The sequence below is a fragment of the Panthera onca genome, chromosome A1 (genome assembly GCF_046562875.1).
Source record: "Panthera onca isolate mPanOnc1 chromosome A1, mPanOnc1 haplotype 2, whole genome shotgun sequence".
Lineage (NCBI taxonomy): Eukaryota > Metazoa > Chordata > Mammalia > Carnivora > Felidae > Panthera > Panthera onca.
This window is the reverse complement of record NC_138339.1, coordinates 144281287-144299063: the sequence shown is the minus strand read 5'-3', so window position 1 is coordinate 144299063 and position 17777 is coordinate 144281287. Positions and strand designations below refer to the sequence as shown.

At 44.3% G+C, this 17777-nt stretch overlaps 1 protein-coding gene across 2 annotated transcripts in view; it reads left to right on the top strand.

The window, feature by feature from the left end:
• LOC144617227 (uncharacterized) overlaps positions 1-17777 on the top strand; it is an 84480-nt gene that overhangs the window by 56592 nt on the left and 10111 nt on the right. The window contains exons 5-6 of one of the 2 annotated variants that reach the window (XR_013557513.2): positions 6841-7067; positions 13820-14003. The gene's annotated coding sequence lies outside the window, so the exon portion shown is untranslated. Of the gene's footprint in view, positions 1-3182; positions 3758-6840; positions 7068-13819; positions 14004-17777 lie in introns of those variants that run through there. The other variant, XR_014137805.1, reaches the window with a different exon arrangement.

Below are 17777 nucleotides of genomic sequence, written 5' to 3'. Positions count from 1 at the left end.
CTGCTAGGCACAGAGCCTCCTTTTGCCTGGCGGGGGCTTCTGTATGGCCCCCATTAGAAAAGCATGGTTTTTGAGGGGCTCCTGGAAATGTGTTGCAGGTGGGCTGCCGGACGCTTGGCTTTGCGGCTGCCTCTTCGGCTCTGTTTGCTTTGCCTAATTGTGTTTTCTCTGCTGATTTGCCTGAGTAAAGTTTTTCTTCCCCCCTTTGTGCGAGGTCTCCATGGTGCATCTGGTACCCATTTGGCTGGGGAGGGGGCAGAAGCAGGGTGGTTAATTGAATGCTTGGCACGCGGCTGCGAGAAGCAAACTGAGAAGAGAAGCAAGTCCTGGGAGAGCTTGGGGAATGCGGTTGGCCAGAGCCTTTGTACAAGGCTCAGACTCCACAGCATCCGTCCTTCCGCTTGGTTTCTGTCCAGAGACAGCGCCGCAAGAATCTGAAGGAAGGACTTTGGGGGCGATTCTGACACTAGCTTGCGACTCCTGCTTTGGCATATGCCCATCTCTCCTGCACAGAGCCCAGGGCTTCTCAGCAGGTGGCCCTGCCTGCAGGAAGTGGGGGTGGGGTGGGGTGAGGAGGCGGGGCTGGGAAAGATACCTGGGTCTCTATTCTTGCCTCCGTCTAGCTTGCGGTGGGGCCTCGGGTTCCGCAGCAGGAATCTTGGCTCTGGACTGCGGTCTGCTGTGGGGACGCCGCACAGAAGCAAAAGTGAAGCAGCACCACTTCAAGCCCCGGCTGTGGCAGGGGCGCCCTTTCCCTGTTCACCTGCCTGCCTGTCTGGGCCTCTTTGAGAGGTCAAAAAGACCCCGGGCTTCAGAGTCACACAATTTGGGTTTCAGGGGCGCCTGGGGGGCTCAGTCGGTTAAGCGTCAGACTCTTGATTTAGGCTCGGGTGATGATCTCACAGTTGGTGCAATCGAGCCCTGGATCAGGCAATGCCCTGGGACAAGCCTGGATCGGGTTTGGGACTCTCTCTCTCTCTCTCTCTCTCTCTCTCTCTCTGCCCCTCCCCTGCATGTGCACATGTGCTCCCTGTCTCTCAAAAATAAATAAATAAACTTAAACAAAAAAAGTTTGGGTTTCAAATTGCGGTTCCTACTTCATGCATGCCGTTCAGTGAATGCCTATTCATTTTGGAGCCTCTATTTCCCCGTCTGTAAAATGGGACCAATTATACTGTTGGGAAGAGTAAATGAAATGGTTCAAAATATACATCAGCTCTGTACCTCTTTCACGACTATACATATCACTTCAATCCGCACAACCATAGTAGGAGAGTAGTGTCTTCATTACCATCGCCATCCCTGTTTTATGGAGGACGAAATTGAGGCAGAGACAAACCAAGTGACTTGTGCATGGTCTCCCGGCCAGGCAAGGAGTGTGGCCTGGAGCAGGTGCACCCGGGCTGGACCACGGCTGGTGGGAGGAGGCACACTCTGGACACGAGCCCTTTCTCTCGTTACCTCAGACCTGCTGGAGCCGCTCAGGAAAGGACAGTGACGTGGGACCAGCAGACAGAGTACGGGAATGGGATCTGAGGAGAGGAGGCTGGGTCAGGGGGACATGCCAGGCAGGGAGCCTGAGGGCTGGGGAGCTGGGGTCGGCCAGGGCTGTTCCGGCTGCCCCCACCCAGGCCACAGCTTCTCCATGCCGGGTGTTCTTGAAATCCACACTGTCTGTTTGTGGCCCTGATGCTTCTGATCATGGGTCAGCCCTGGTGGCCTGCTGCTTCTTCTCCCAACATATCCAGATTTGCAGCTTCTCCATCTGATTGCTCTTCCTCAGCCTCTGGGTACCTGTAAGAGGGGCCGGTGTGCCCCCAGCACCTCGCCGCCTCCCTGCCTCTCCTGCGAGAGAGGTCAGTCTCTGATTTGGGTCCTGCCTGCACCCGTCCCTGCCCCAGCCTGCGAGCTGTCATTACCGCAGTATCACTCCTCCCGGCACAGACCAGGGTTTCCTCGAGGAAGGAGGTGGCCTTGAAGCTGGTTTGCTGTGCCTCTGGACCTTACCCAACCCTGCGAAGGGTGACCTGCTTGGGTGTTGTGGATGGGGCCCTTCTGGGAAGGGAGTGCCCTGAAGGAGAAAGGTGCCTACCTTCCCTGGATGGACTTGAAGGACTCCCACTTACTGCTCTACCGGAGATGCGCCGCTCCTACAAGAACAGTGGGGAGAGAAGAGAGAGTGCCATGGGGAAGAGCATGGGGGGAGGGGGGAGACCCCAGGGGGCATGCCGAGTGGCTGGCCATGTCTCCGTGCTCTATTCCATGTGTGTTTTACACACATCTGATCGGGTCGAGCTCTCTGGGCCCTGCTGGGTATGTTCTCACCTGTCACCTGACTGACCTCACCCCCCAGGTTGGAGGCACAGGGCTGACGGGAACGGCTGTGGGATCCATCCTGTGGGCGAGATCCGGCTTGGTGAGCTGGCTTCCTGTTCTGATCAGTTTCCCCCCGATGGAAATGGGGACCACAATGCCACCTCTCACGTGAAAACAAGGCACCTAGGCTGCCTGGCACACGATATGTATTCGAGAGAAGACAGGTCCTTCTTTGTGAGGTTAACAGAAAAGGTCTTTGGCATTACGTCCCACTCATGTGGAAGACTTTTGGAGCTGACCTTCTCGGCTTCTAACAACTCTTTATCTCTGTACCTCTGACCTTCTTCCCAGGTCCAGTGCCCTCACACCCCTCATGCTGCCCTGGGAACCAGTGGGGTGAGCAGCCAGCCAGCCTACAAGAGCAGGGAAATCTGTGTTTGCGCCCAAGAGACCTACATGAGTGGCTTTCAATGCTTTCCTGTCCAATAACTACGTACATGGGCAATTCAGCACCCATGACCGGATGTAAACACAAGGCCTTGAGAGGCAGACCTCTCAGGGGACAAAGATCATTGACCCTGCATACAGCAATCAACTTAGACCTGCTCAGTGCTGGCTGAGGTGGAGGGCAGTGGAGAATGGGTGGTAGAAATGGACAGTATCGGCTATGGCCTTGAGATTAGCTGGAGCGGGGGGACTGGAGCTTATATCACTCACTCTCTTGCATGAAGTCCTGGCAGAAGTCGCAGCTTTGGGTAAAGACTCAGTTGGACTTGGAGGGTCCGTGACAGAAGTGAAGGGTGAAAGGGGCTTCCCTTGTGCCTCAGTTCAATTCTCCTCTCAGGGAGACACTCCCTACTTTACAGACTGTTGGAGGGACCGTTCTGGACTGGCTTCAAAGCAGCTCAGCCCAAGAACAATGTGACAGTGTCTGGCCCCGGACGTTCTAGAAGCTGCTGTGTGGCATTCACCCTGGGATGGCCTGGAGATGTGGGGAAGTTCTTGCAAGAGGCCCCCACTGAGCAATGGGAGACAGGAGCCTGGAGGTAAATGCTCACCCGTTCCATTCCCTGAGTGGAAAAATCTGAGCTACAGCCCCTCAGGCTCTTCAGAAGGTCCCTGAGATTGGTCATCCATCACCCATAACTCATCCATCACCCATAGGTCATGGGTGCTGAACTGCCCGTCTACCAGAGGTCATCCATCACCTTTCCCACTTTTCCTGTTTCACTCCTCAGGTCCTCTCTCTGGATCTCTGGGTTCACTTCCCATATAAACTACCTTCAGGTAGACCTGTGTCTCAGGCACAGCTTTTAGGGGAACTCACATGAAGCCAGCCATGTATAAAGCTTAAAGAGGGAGGAAAAGGGGCAGAACAATCTTTTCACAGAGTAGGATTGTAAAACCACCAAGCGTGCTGGGGTCCTATTTGGGGTGTGCAGTAATGTGTTGAAAGTAAACCCTCCAGCCACTTTATATCTTCTGTCACAACTTCGAGCCTCTCAGCTGTGGTCACAAACTATACGGGTAAGGATTTAATCTTGAATGGGCTTTTGCCAGATGAATTTGATGAAAAGAAAAAGGCATGGAAATGAGAGAATACACAAAGCAGTCACTATAATGAAACATCATGGAATTAAGCAGAACAAGGAGGCAAGTGAGGATATGAGGAGATTATATATATATATATATATATATATATATATATATATATATATCTCACATATGTTAATATCTCCTTATATATACAATCCCATTATATATAAATAATCTTTGCATTTATACACACATATATGTTATCTTTGCATATACAGTAAAACCTTGGATTGCGAGTAACTTGGTAACTTGTTCTGCAGGTGTTCCACAAGATGAGCAGACACTTCTAATAAATTTTAACTTGATAAGCGAGCCATGTCTTGCAATAAGAGTAGTACGTGACACCACATGTCACATGATCACAACTGAGCTAAGGGTTCTTGAAATTCACTTTGATATATGAGTGGTTTGGATTACAAGCATGTCTCTGGAACGAATTATCTTTGCAAACCAAAGTTTCACTGTATTTTGTATCTTTATAAAGAAAGACACAAAGGTGGTAAAGTCATGGATTGAGACCAGAGAGAACTGATACTGGGGTTTAGAACACAAGCATGAGAGTGTGGCTGGGGCGCCAGGGAGTAGAAATGAAAGATTGTTGGAGGTGAGAAGGTCATAGAATTCAGGGAGCAAGGTGTGGAATGGACCACTATTCTTCAAGGTTGTTAAGTCACCAAGAATGGTGTCAGGAATAAACATGGAGAGCCAGATGCTGGAGTCATTAATGAACGAAGGAGAGTAAGTTGGTAGATAACAGTGGCAGGTAGTAAAGTGTGCCCTGAATTTTGAAGGATGGGAGTTTTGAAGGAGGAGTGAAGAGAACTGAATTACAGGTACAATGGGACAGCTATCCCACCCTTGAGCCTTGATGAAGCCCAAATAACCTCCACTTGAGAGTCTGCGGATGAGGTGGCATTTGCAGAGCACAGCCAACTTTCCATTAGGGCAAGATAGGAAGACACCTTACAACAAAAGACACAGGGCACAGATAGAGGCATTTGCTGCTGATGACAGATCCTGTGTGTCAGGATGAATAGTACATAAAAGTTGGGAACGTGGACAAGGAGTAAGAAACAGAGACAACACTTGCCTTGTAGGATTATTGTCAATTGGAGAGATAAGTTTATATAAGTGGCCAGTAGCCTTCTGGTGAAGGTGATGAGGATGATGGTGATGATGGTGATGATGGTGGTCATGGTGATGGTGGTGATGATGGTGGTCATGGTGATGATGGTGGTCATGGTGGTCATGGTGATGATGGTGGTCATGGTGGTCATGGTGATGATGGTGATGATGGTCATGATGGTGGTCATGGTGATGATGGTGATGATGGTGGCCATGGTGGTCATGGTCATGATGGTCATGATGGTCATGATGGTGGTCATGGTGATGATGGTGATGATGGTGGTCATGGTGGTCATGGTGATGATGGTGGTCATGGTGGTCATGGTGATGATGGTGGTCATGGTGGTCATGGTGATGATGGTGATGATGGTGGTCATGGTGATGATGGTGATGATAGTGGTCATGGTGATGATGGTGATGATGGTGGTGATGATGGTGATGATGGTGGCGATGATGGTGATGATGGTGGTCATGGTGATGGTGGTGATGATGGTGGTGATCATGGTGATCATGGTGATCATGGTGGTGATCATGGTGATCATGGTGATGACATTAATGGTGGTGATGGTGATGATAATGATCTCAAGAAGAGCAAGAGCTAAAGATGAATTATAGGTAGAGTCAGGAGAAGCACAGTCTAGGAATCAAGTGTCCTTGAGTCTCATCCTGGCTCTGCTATCTACTAGCTGTATGGCCTGGAACAAATCAATCACCTTTCCTCTCTGGACCATGGTTGCTTCATCTATAAAATGACAGGGTTGGATAACATCAGTGGCTGTCAACTCGGAAGTGGCAGAGCGGTCATACATACAATAGAGGTGATAATTCCCTTAGATACTTTTTCAAAATGTATATTTGCTTCCCCCAAGTTCCCCTAACCCCTACCCCACCATCCCAAGAGGTCAAATCTTATTCTCTGGGGTTAAGGACACTGAACAGGCATTTTTAAAAAGTCCTCCAGGTGATTTAATAAATGCTCCCCTCACCCCCAGCCCTGTTTTCTTTCTTTAGGGAATTGCTGTGCCAAGAAGCTGGTCTTTCCTTTCTCACATGTCATTGCCCAGAAAGTGATAGTGGGAAAGATGTGGTTTGTCAGGCAGAGCTGGGCCAGAGCATTTATCAAAAGGACCAGATGCCCTGAGCTCTGCCCTTGGTGGGCAGATGGCCAGAGAGTAGGCAGGGTTATTTTTATAGCTTTGTTCTTTGGGCATTTCCCCATTGAAATGCATAAGAATGAGAACTGAATCAGCACAGGTCAGTTTTGTTGCTATTGTTTTTGGGTTTTTGTCGATTATCAGACCACACCATGCTGTAGGCCAGCCTAGGCGTTGACTAACTTTGAGCAGGGCGGCCCCTCGGCCAGTCATCAGGGGGAAACCTAGGAAGTCCACACACAGTGGTGGTAGTGAACCCAGCACACCACACACAGGCCTACGTCAAGCCCCCTTGTATCCTCAATACCTAGAAATACACTCAGCACATAGTAAGGATGCAACAAATACTTGTCAAACTGAAATATAAGGGAAGGCAGCAATAGATCAAAAGGATAGCAGTTTGGGGGCACCTGGGTGGCTCAGCCAGTTAAGTGTCTGATTTCAGCTCAGGTCGTGATCTCACAGTTTATGCGTTCGAGGCCCGCGTCAGGCTCTGTGCTGACAGCTCAGAGCCTGGAGCCTGCTTCGGATTCTGTGTCTCCCTCTCTCTTTGCCCCTAACCCACTTGCATTCTGTCTTTGTCTCTCTCAAAAACAAACATTAAAAAAGTTTTTTTAAATAAATAAACATTAATTTTTTTTTTTTAAAGGATAGCAGTTTAGGGGAATGCATTCATTTTCAACTGCAGGAGAAAGAATGGCTCCAGAGAACTACAACGTTATGCTGAGCCAAATTAGCAGTGAAATTGAAGAGCAGGATAAAATGACTGACACGCAAGGATTCAGCCCCCACAGATCCTCTCTGAGAAGATACACTTGAGTGTTTCTAGCAAGAAGAAAAGCGACCCTAAGAAAGTGATCAAGTCACAGGAAGGTGGTAAGCCAATAAACCTATAAGCTTAATTGTTAAATCTTAAAAGATTGTGATAGCGTGATGTGAAAAATAATGAATAGAACTAAACAAAAACTAAAATCCCAAATGATTTCAATGTGGTGGGTTTGGGACACAGAAGAAATTGAAAGCAGGCTAATATTGGAATTACATCAAATCAATAGATAACTTTTCAGGGGAAGTATAGAGATATTGACAAATACCTGAGATACATAGAAAGATATATGCTTAAGTGTGTTTGAAGTGTAAGGATAATCACCAGAAAAAATAGAAATAGGGTATATAACGTCTAAACTATTGGAGGACAAAAAAATTCAAAGAATTCAAAATCCATTGAAACAGATGGTTTAAAAAAGGAAAACTAACAAAGATATTTTTAAAGTGGATACATGGTAAACATTATAATAAGGCTGGGGGCACCTGGGTGGCTCAGTCGGTTAAGCATCCAACTTCAGCTCAGGTCATGATCTCGTAGTTCGTGGGGTCAAGCCCTGCGTTGGGCTGTGCTGACAACTCAGAGACTGGATCTTGTTTCGGATTCTGTGTCTCCCTCTCTCTCTGCCCCTCCCCCGTTCACACTCTGTCTCTCTCAAAAATGAATAAACATTAAAAAAATTTTTTTAAACATTAAATAAGGCTTTAGAAATATATCTAGTCATATTAGTTATCACAATGTATGTAAATGGGCTAAATTTCTCCTATTAAAAGACAGAGACTCACTAACTGGGGAAAATAAAATCCACTGTGGGCCATGATGTGAAAAAGTTGGAAAGCTTAGTTCTGGAGTATATACCCAGGAGTAAAATTTCTGAGTCAAAGAGTATATATTCTGAGTCAAAGAGTATATATTACTAGATATTGCCTCATTGCTCTCCAAATTAATTATATTAATTTATTTTTGGAGTAGCATTAGAGTTCCCATTGCCAAATATTGATATTGTTAGACTTTAAAATTTTTGCCACTATATCAGGTACATGTTATCTCATTGTTACTATATTTTGTGTGTTACCTTACTTACTAATGAGGTTGGGAATCTTTACATGTGTCTTTTTTTGGCAATTCCAATTGATTATTGTGAATGGCTTGTTCCTGTCATCTGTCCACACATTTATACATTTTGCCTTGTTCTTATTGATTTGTAGAATTTCTTTATAAATTTGCAACCTTTTATCAGCCATATGCATTGCAATATCTTGTCCTTGTCTTTGATTTGTCTTTTCAATTTATTTATGGTATTTTTGAACTATACACGTTAAAAATTTTTTTAAGTTTTATTTATTTAAGTAATCTCTATAGTCTACATGGGGCTCAAACTCATGACCCCAGGAGCAAGAGTCACATTCTCCTCTGACTGAGCCAGCCAGGTGCCCCTGAACTATACAAGTTTAAATTTTAATGTAATAAAATTTTATGAACTATACTTACTGTGACTTATTTAAGAAATTATTTTGTATTCTAAAGTCATAACCACATTCTCCTCGACCCAAATACTACTTCCTTAGGAAAGTCTTCTCCAGTCCCTCAAAATAGATGATGTTTCATTATATACTCTTATGATACTGTTTTCTTTCATTGCACTTATCCCAGCGTAATTATACACTTATATATGCAATTGACAAAAAGTCTGACTCCTCTATTGCAAGGTAAGCCCCAGGAGGTCTCAGACCATATCTTATATTCTCTCTTTCATTGTAATATCTCCAGGGCTTACCATAGTTTCTGTCATATAATAGGTAACATTTATTAAGTCCTTATTATATGCAAGCATTATTCTAGGACTTCACATGTACTTATTTAATAGGTATGACAGATACATAGACAGATACTATACTGTCCACATCTTAAAGATATAGAAACTGGGACACAGAGAGGCTACGTGACATATTCACTGTCACACAACTAGTCGATACCAGAGTCAGAATTCATGCCCAAGGGTTCTAGCTCCACACCCTTTCCTCTCAACTGTTAATGTATGTTCCTCAAAGGGTAGGAACTCAGCAAATGTTTACCGGATGAAATGAGTGGAAAAAGCCACAATTTTAGCATAGTTCTCTCAGAAATAGAAATATCATTAAAAAAAAAAAAAAAACGAAAACTGGTATATTTGAATAAGACACTACAAGCTGTATAGGTTATTTTTAACAGAATAACATATTTTCTTTCAAATACTTATGGAGCAGTAACAAAAATGCACTATCTACTATGATTCAAAGGAAATCTCAGCAAATATTAAGTAGTTGAATGTATTTAAATAAATTTACTAGCCAAATGCAATAATAGTATAAATTAACTACAAAAGGAGGGGGGAAGGGAAACACTTTATGTTGTTGTTGGTGTTCTTCTAAGTATAATTTACATAGTTAAAGTATTCAGTTGTGGAGCTCACAGAATTTTGATGTCCACCCCTCAGTAATCATCCAGCTGAAGATCTAGAACATTTCCATCACCCCAAAAAGATTCCTCCTGCCCCTTTCTGGTCATGCCCCCACCCAGAGACAATCACTGTTCTTGAACTTTATGTAAATGGTTCACATAGCAGATACTCTTTTGTATCTGGCTTCTTCCACTCAGCATGTTTTTGAGTTGCAATCCTGTTGTTTGTGGTACGTACGAACTGTTCATCCCTTATTTACTTACTCATTTTTTAAGTAGTATGTCTCTGTGCAGATATATTACTGTGTGGTAATCCAGACTTCAGTGTGGGGTTATTGCACCTGCATAAAGCTAATAGAAACATTTAAAAAAAATTTTTTTAATGTTTATTTATTTTTGAGACAGAGACAGATCGCGACTGGGGGAGGGGCAGAGAGAAGGAGACACAGAATCCGAAGCAGACTCCGGGCTCTGGGCTGTCAGCACAGAGCCCAATGAGGGGCTTGAACTCACAACCCATGAGACCGTGACCTGAGCCACAGTCAGACGCTCAACCGACTGAGCCACCCAGACGCCCCGACACATTTTTGTACAAGGACTTTTCTGAATATGTGCCTTCATTTATTTGGGGCATGTACCTAGTAACAGAATCTCGGGCTTATCGGGTTGAGGTAAATTTCATTTCATTAGAAACTGCCACCAAACTGCCACTCTTTTCCAAAGTGGTTGTGCCATTTTATACTTTTGTCAGCCACATACGAGAGTTTTTCTCCTCTTTCTCACCAATATTTGATATTTTAACATCATTTATTCATTCATTCATTCATTTATTCATTTATTCATTCATTTATTCATTCATTCAATGTTTATTTTTTGAGAGAGAGAGAGACAGAGCATGAGCAGGGGAGAGGCAGAGAGTGAGGGAGACAGAGAATCCCAAGCAGGCTCCACACTGCCATCACAGAGCCAAACGTGGGACTCAATCCCATGAACCCGTGAGATCATGACCTAAGCTTAAGTTGGACACTCACCCGACTGAGCCACCCAGACGCCCTTGATATTTTCACATCTTTTAAATGGCAACCATTTGGTGGATGGCAAGTGGTATCTCATTGTAGTTTGAATTTGCATTTCCCTGAAGACTGCTAATGTTGACTACCTTTTCACATGTTTTTTTAGCCATTCATATATCTTCTTGATGAGTTGCCTGTTCCAATGTTTATTCATTTTGTAATGAGCTGTCTTTTCTGTATTGATGTGTAGGAGTTCTTTATATAGTCTAGATACAATTACCGGGACATTTTAACACAGACTTTTAAATGACTCCTAGATTGAAGAGAAAATCTTACTGAAATTACAAACAAGTTAGGAATAAACAAGAATGTGAGCACAGCATTAAAGAAAAAATTTGTGGGATGCATGCAAAATAATAGAGAACATTTTACAGTTTGAAATAGTCTAATTAGATAATGAGGAGGGTTTTTTGTTTTTTGTTTTTTTACTAAACTTATGAATCAAGAAGCTAGATAACAAATTGTAAGGTAATCCCCCCAAAAGTAGGAGAGAATAAACATGATAAAATGCAGGAGTTAATGGAGTAAATGCAAAAAAAAAGAAAAATGATCAAGGCTTTGATCGAGGCCAATTATTAATAAGGAGAAAATTGATGAAACATCAGAAATAAGAAAGGGTGTATATTCTGTTAGAAGATTTAAAACATAAAAACATACCGTGCTCAACTTTTAAAATAAATGTGCAAATGTGGATTTTAAAATGGTGATTTCCTGGCAAATATAAATTCTAAAATTGACTAAAGAGGTATAGTTATAGAAACATTTAAAAGTTAGGCAAAGTTAATCATAAAGCTCCGATCACCAAGAAACAGATAATTTGGGGGGTCTAGTACTTCTTTCTGAACCTAGAATAAACTTGGAAGCTTCTCATCTATGAGGCTTGTGTAACCATATAACAAGACTAAACAAAGATATCGAGGGGAAAGAAAATATAGATCAATCAAATTTATGAACAAGGACACCAAAATCCTAAATAAACAGTAGTAAATTAAATCCATCTGTGTCCTAAAAGAATAATACGTCTTAACAAAGCAGGGCTTATCCCTGGAATGCCAGGATATTTCAACATGAAGAAATCTATTAATGTAATTCATTTGATCAAGAATTACGAGAAAAGTCATAACGTCATCTCAATAGATTCAGAAAAACTGTTTTAATGAGCTCAACAAAGACCCATTTGTGATGTAAAAAAGAAAAACACTTAACAAAACAGAATTAAAATAAAACAGCCTCATTTTCATAAAGGAAAGAAACCCCTCTACAAACCTCATCTTCAGCAGTGAGTCACCTGTTTGAAATCAGAAACAAAGACGAACACTGTTATTATTCAACATCCGAGCTAATGGAATAAAACGGTATAAAATAACAAAATGTATTAGTATTGAAAAAGGAGAGACAAAACTGTTTTTACTTGCAGACTGTATAATTGTCTATTTGGAAAATCCTTCTCAATCAACCGCAAAATGATCTGAACTAGTAAGAGAATTTTAGTAAGTTGGCCAGATACTACACCCCATTCATAAGCAATTGCAATATTGGGAATGCTAAACTAAAAAATGTATAAGGACTAAACGGGTGGGGGGCGGGGAACCAGAAACATTTCTCATAGATTGCAAAAACCTTAGAAAGTTTTGGGAATTATTTGGGGACCAATCTGGGTGAAACGTGTCCACATTGTAACACTTGACTGATGACTACCCACGACCATGACCATGGGTTTACTTTCTCTCATGGAGATTTCCTGAAATTTAAATCCCCGATTCCATGCACCTGTCAAACAAAATGAGGTTTTAGCCCCTTACCCTGATGACCCCAAGCTGTGGGTTTATTTGTCTGCTCTTCAATTTGGTGTGTAGGTTTTGCAGAACGGAAAGCTAATGCTCAGAATGACCTCTGGCCATTGACTGACTTGCTCGGTTGGAGCAAGTCATACAATCGTTGTGGCTTCTAGAAAGAAAGAAAGTGGGTTGGAGGGATGAAGGCTGGTGTTGGGGCAGCAGGCAAAGACTGGAATTTGGTAACAACAGTGATCATGGAGTTAATGTTATCGAAGAAGAAAGGAAGGGGGGTTGAGAGGAATATCTGGGTATGCTGGGATATTTTCTGTCTTTTGAGTCAGGCTGGCATCAACAATGGCAGCTTTCAAGCTCTTGTGGGTTTATAGGCATGGACAACATATTTGAAACTGGCTTGCACACTCATCACGGCGTAATCCTCATGTCCCACCTGGGGTCCACAAGACATCAGGATGCACCTTGAGGGTCAGTTTTCACAAGGGCTTTAGAGCTTGAGGGAGAAACGGTGAAAAAGACTTAGATGTTTAAGGGTCTTGGAACACTGATAATCAAGTAGCCTAAGTAAAGACAGGAGACGAATACCTGCCCCAAACTTTGGGAAATACAGGTGACGGCATACAAAGGTTTCCCAAGGAGTTTGCAGCTTTTCTTGAGGCAAGGGGCAGTCATATAAACCTATACCTTCTGAGGGCTTGGGTGCCCTGAAAAAAAATCAGGGCAAACTAAAACAATTGACCAACTTCACTCCTGATTCTAAAGAGAAATGATCAAACACATGGTCACAGGGTCGTTTCTCCGTGCTTGTTTCGTCATCCTTTGGTTTGTCCAGAGAATGTAGAGGGTGTACCTATCAGGTTCCAGTCCTGGGAACACAGTGTAGGCTGCTGATTCTAGAAATAAGGTCCCATCAGGAATAGTTACAGCTGCATCGGGGACCTGCCTCTTTTCTCAACCACCTTTGTCTGCACGGATAATGGAGACTGTGTGGCTAGGTGATTTCCAGCTGCAGACGTGAGTCTAGGACAGCACTGGCTGATCATTGCCCCTCTCTCAACTCTACTACCCTGGAGAGCAAAGCAGACAGCCTACTCCAGGCCCATTTTGACATTTGGCAGATAACAGAGGCAGTAGCAGGAGCGAGGGAGGTAGTTTTCTGGTTTTAGGATAAGAGCAACGGAATGTCCTATTTGGCCAAACTTGAGAGAAGCTGGCCAGTTCTGGAGCAGGTGGGCTGTTCATTTTTCTCCTTTACAAGGAACTGAGGTTTTGTGTTCCCTTCTGCAAATCCCACCTCCCCACACCTGGTCAGGTGTAGCCAACAGTCCTGCCTGACACCTAGGCAACGTTCTTTTGGGACAAAGGCAAGCCAGGCGTGATCTCTGCTCCACGTCAGGTTTTGCGTCTGATCTCAAGTTCAAGATCTCAAGTCTCATCTCTGCTTAGCTCTGCCTTCAGTCAAGTTAGGATAATGACATGCATTGTCTTTCCTTGAAGGTACCTTGCATCCTATGGGGACGGAGACTGAATACTTCAGTTTCAAAACAGGACGAGGTTCATGTGACAGAAGGAAGCGCCCATGAATCAGCTGTCCAGACTCCTTTTAGGTGAACCAGAACCCCCACAGCCACAGCCTCTCAAGTGGAGATTTTAAAGCAGTAACGTCCAAGCACTCAGACAGGTATTTTAAGGCCACAATTTAAAATTATAATCTTATTAAAAAACCAACAGGTTTGGCTGTGATGAGATTTTTTTTTATTTTTTATTTATTTTTTTTGCATTCGACCCTCAATGTTCCTGCTTAACCTTCTCCTTGGAATATAAATTGTCAGACTGTTCATGGGTTTTGACATAAGGTTCATTTGGCTCCAGCCACTCTGAAAAAAGGGAGATTTTTTGTGTGTGTGTGTTTGGTTGTTTTTTTTAAAAAATTTTGTTTCTTTTGCTTTTAAATTCTACATTCTCTAGGACATGTACTTGAGTGGCATTCAGTATACATATTTGCAAGACTTAAAAATGAAATATCCCCTAATGCAAAGGAAGGCCACAAGCTGACATTCCCTGAGTTTGCCAAATTTTGTTCCAGAGGTTGGTGACCTTCTGTTTCAAAACAGGAAAGAAGTGAAATCGTGGGGAGTCACCTACACACAGGCTTTGCCAGATAATTATTCAGCTGACAGTTCAGGAAGCTTAACAAACTCTGCTCTGTGGTCTCTGAAGACTGAATTCGTTATGCCTTAAACAAGAAAAAAAAAATTCCCATTGGGATTTTCAGATCTTAGTGCTTTCTTTAAATATGTGGTTTACCTGTTTAAGGACTTGGCAAAGAAAATAAAAAACGCCTTTCTTAACAGTTACATCTCAGGCTTTAATTATTCCTATTTTTGATCTTGTAGCTGTAGCTCTAGAATTAAATAGTCCTCCTTTAATGTGGGTAGGCGCTTAAAAAAAAGCCTTTCAACTTGTAGTCTTAAAAAAAAAAATTTTTTTTCTTGCATGAACAGCTTGGGTGGGGAGAGAATTAAAATGCCAGCTATGGCCTTTTTGTTTTACTGGGAAGCTGATGGGGGCAATGATTTGGAAATGCCCGGGGTATACGTTGTGCCACCCGGATGGGGGGGTGTGAGCAGGGTGTAGAGTCTGGTTCAAAGCGGAGGTAGCTCCCTCCCCGCCCCCACCCCACCCTCCTCCCCCTGTGTCTTTGGCCAGCACTTTCTGGGAAGATGACTTTGTCCCCGAGCTGCTATCAGGGCTGTGAGGATTGGGGTCTGGGTAGGGAGAGGATGTGGGGTAGGGTTTGGGAACATTATTTCCACCACTTTTACCCAAGTGGCCAAAAAAGACAGGTTTACCTGTGAGAATTCTTCATTAATTCTACTCCTCTTGTTGTTGAAGATTTTATTGTTTAATTTTTTTTAAGGTTTATTTATTTTTGAGAGAGAGAGACAGAGTGTAAGCCAGGGAGGGGCAGATAGAGGGAGACACAGAATCTGAAGCAGGCTCCAGGTTCTGAGCCGTCAGTACAGAGCCTGACGCAGGGCTCGAACTCACGGACCACGAGATCATGACCTGAGCCGGAGTCAGACGCTTAAACAACTGAGCCACCCAGGTGCCCCTTATTGTTGAAGACATTAAAAAGATGGCTCTTCAGGATAAATATTCAGAAGAACCAAACCATCCCACATTTAGGGAGAGCGAGAATAGGCATAACTGCCTTTTTCTTCCCCATCTCGCGCCATGGTGTGGGGTTAAGCATGACAGTGGTGGGGTTGACGTGTTTGGGTAGTTTGAGTTTTTTAAAAAAAATTATCTATGTCTTTTTGTAAAATATAGATCTCTATTTCTCTCTACGTAACTGGGGAGGGTGGATCTACAGAAATAAACAGAAAGTTCCGGAAGAAGAGGAACCATCCCAAGAACAGGAAGGACTGAGCTGCCCTAGGATCATGATAAACAAAGAAGAGTCCAACTGTGTTTTGCAACACAATGGATTAACTCAGCGTCCTGGTGGAGAGCTGACTGGACAGTCTCTGCTCCCTTCCTCCTGTGAGATGATACCTCCTCCTCACAACGCCACTAATTACGAGATGTCACTGACGCATAAGAACACAATAACAAGAAGCCAGCAGTAATACAGTGTTTAGACTCTGACAATCACTTTACCTGCATAAACTCACTCAGTCCTCAGGACAGCTGTATAAAAGGAGGAGCTATTATTACCTTTTTTTTTTTTTTAACAGGTGCAGAACAGGAGACACAGAGAGATTGGGTAACTTGGCTAATGTCGCATATGTAGGAAGCAGCACTGAAATTCAGGTAGTGTGAGACCAGGGTCCTTGCTATGAATGACCGAACGTTGAATAGTAAAAACGAAACAAAGAAACAGTGAAGGCCAGGTTGGAAATGCTGTGACCAAGACTTGACGGGACATCAGATGGGGGAGCAGGGCAGAGTTCCACTGGAGGACTCAGAGATCCTCAGGAGAAGGACAGGAGGAGGAGGAGGCTTTTCTGTGTATCTTATCAGAGCCACAACCCGGAGTCATGATGTCCCTACCACATTCCAGCGGAATGTGGACTCTGTCTAGGGGCTGGCTATCTTTAGTAGGAATCAGGTGCTGAAGGTCCCCGTTCTGTTGCCTCCAGCCTGCTCCCCCCTCCCCCCCAGGTGCGGGGGAGGGTGACTACCTGTGGGAGATGGGGGAGTGCTCCCCCTGCCGGTGGCGGATTTGCAGGCTCAGGGCTGTACTGGCGCAGTCCAAGTAGGTAGACTTGCCGCAATTTGGGAGTCCAGTCCGGCGGGCGATGAGCTAGCTGCCTGCTTTTGGTTGCCAGTTGATGGAGAGATACCAAATGGTTAATGCAGTTGCCTACCAGCCATCAACGGGTCTGGGAGAGAAGCTGAGTAGACTCGGCACCGACAAATACTGAGCTGTAGAACGCTGTCTCCCCCATGACCCTAGGAAGGGATCATTGCCAGGCTTTTACCTTCTCCTCCTCATAAAGAAGGAAGTGTGGTCTTGGAGAAGTCCGACTTGTCCACAGCTGGCAAATGGCAGAGGCAGAATGAGTGAACCCCTGACCGCGCCCTTGATCCCCTTGGTTCAGCCTCGGGTGCCACACTAAGACTCTGGGTATTATTCCTCTTTTTATGAAATGATGCAACTTCTTCCTTTCTAATCGAGCCTGGGTGCGTTTGAATGCCCAAACCTCAACTAAAAGTTATGGAACTCTAACGAACATAGGTGCAACTGAAATTATCGAGGCTGGAAGGAGGGTGACAAAAATGACTAATTTCTCACCTTTATCTACGGAAAGCAGAGGTGGCACTTCTGGACTGAGTGAAGTCACAGGTGCAAAAATCAGAGCTGTTGGCTCAGACCCAATGAACCACTTCGTGCTCCCCACAAATCGGAAGGTTCATCAGCCCCCGTTCCTTCTCCTAGATGAGACATGGAGGTCATATCAAATTTAACTCCTGTGATGCCCTGTCTTCAGGAGACTTTGGGCGAACACAGAAGGGTTTGGGGGATCCTTGGGACAAAACAAAACATGAGCTACATGCTACTAAACACTTCCTACACACCAAGTACTTGGCATAAACTCTCTCACTGAATTGGTGCACCAACCTTATGAAGTCCAGACTGTTTTTAAGCTCATTTTACAGATGAGGAGATTAAAGCCTTAGTAGATGAAGTCACTTGTCCCAATTTTGTGGCCCCAGAGCCCAAGGCAGTAACCATTAGGAATATTCTCTCTCCCAGTCTGATTACAGTAGATAGATCACACGCACCTGTTGCAATGGGTTGATTTTTGGGGTCTGAGAGGAAACCCGGTTCTACCCTATTTTACAGGCCCCTGACCCCTTGGCCATTGAGGCTGTGGGAGTCCTGAAGAGGGAGGTCACCCAGCTCTAAGAGGAAGGAAGCATCTCATCCTTTTCCCACACAAAACCT